Raw genomic sequence first — 1,879 nt, 5'->3', positions numbered from 1 at the left:
GAGGGGTATGAAAAATGCCACACGGCCTGCTGGGAGATGCAGTACCCGCCCGCCCAGGCTTTCGCGCACGCTTAGTCTCCTTTGCGCATGCTCAGTCTTCTTCGCGCGGAGGGAGTGAGGAAGGGACTTCGCCAGCCCGAGGCGAAAAGGTTTCTGGGAATAGCAGTCTTCCTTTACTAAGGGGCGAGGCACCGCGCAAGCTCTCTTCCTCCTCCTAGGCCAGACAGATGCTCCGGCTCCGCCCGCGGCGCTACTCCCTCCGAGGAAGGGCGTTAGAGGAGTTCACTACCGTGAACTTGTAGTCTCAAGTATTGTCAAAGGCCGTGGGGGACTGGGGCAGGTGCTGTGTAGAGGTAACGTGGCGGGCGGACAGCCCGGAAGAGTTGACGTGAAAACAGCCCTGAGGGAGGGTGCACAGGGGCGCCGAGCCGGAGGGAGTTGGGGCTAAGAAGAGAGCAAGGGAGTTCATTCCAAGTGCCGCGAAGGCTTTTGAGCTTCGGGACAGAAGAGTGTCTGGTGGGAGACTGGCACACTCAGCCCAGCCTGGAAGGCCGCGCACTGCCTAGATGAGGCGGACGCATCCAGTTGTGATGACAGGGAAAGAGCACCTAGATGGAGTGGAAAGCGTAAAAAGGTGGCCCAGAGCCGCGTGGGTAGGTGGGGTAGGTGGACATATCCGGCCACGTGAGTACCTAAGGATGCCCAGACTATCTGGAAGGGAACCACGGATTGGAGAACAGTTGTTGCTCTGGAGAGGGGACCTGTAGAGCAGTTGTTTTAAAATACGTATGTATTACCTAGTTTTGGAAATAAATAATGGAGAATGGCCTGGAGATACGGATTGCAAGAGAAGAAACTGGGAGACTAGTGAGGAGCCTTTTGTAGTCTTCCAGGAGACAGGTGATTGTGGCTTGGGAAAGAAGAGGTAAAAAGTAGGCAGAAAAATATTGTGCCCAATTTGAGGAATATTTTGGGAACAAAAGGGTCAAAAGTTGAGGTAGATGGATGTAAGGGAATGAGATGTCAAGGATGGTTTCCAAGTTTCTAGCTTGTGTAGCTGGGGGACTGTTTACTGACATGGGAAAACAGGGAAGGAGCAAAGATTCAGGTCTGTCTGTGTTAAGTTGCAAATAGATGCCTTTGAGTTGTTCAAGATGAAATGTGGAAACCATGGGATGTGGGATCTGGGCTCATAAGACAGTCTTCACCCATAAGGTAGGGCCCAGGTCCCCTTTTCAATGAGACCCCAAAACCTTTCAAGACTCTGTCAAGGGCCTACCTTCATGCCAGTTGGAGTCAGAGCAAAAGAAAATGAAAGTACACCAATGTTCATAGCATTATTCACAATAACCGAAAGGCAGAAGCTACCCAAAGGTCCTCCATGGATGGATGAATAAAGAAGATATGGTATATACATACAATGGAATATTATTTAGCCTTAAAAAGGAAGGAAATTCTGCTATAACATGGATAAACTGTGAAGACATTATGCTAAGTGAAATAAGCCAGTCACGAAAGGACAAATGTTGTGTGATTCCATTTATGTGAGGTACCTGGTGTAGTCAAATTCACAGAGATAGAAAGTAGAATGGTGGTTGCTATGGGCTGGGGGAGGGGAGAATGGGGAGTTGTTGTTTAATAGATACAAGAGTTTCAGTTTGGGAAGATGAAAAAGTTCTGGAGCTGCATAGTGGTGATGATTGTACAACAGTGTGAATGAACTAGATATCACTGAACTGTGCACATTAAAATGGTTAAAATTGTAAACTTTATGTTAGGTATATTTTACCACAATGATAAAAAAAGAAAATATAAGACCTAAGGAAATTTACCAGCATCTTGAAAGAGCTTATTTCTGGAAGACTATCTTGAAGTCACC

The sequence above is a fragment of the Propithecus coquereli genome, unplaced genomic scaffold, assembly GCF_000956105.1.
Source record: "Propithecus coquereli isolate 6110/MARCELLA unplaced genomic scaffold, Pcoq_1.0 Scaffold1, whole genome shotgun sequence".
NCBI classification, from domain to species: domain Eukaryota; kingdom Metazoa; phylum Chordata; class Mammalia; order Primates; family Indriidae; genus Propithecus; species Propithecus coquereli.
This window is presented reverse-complemented; position numbering follows the sequence as displayed.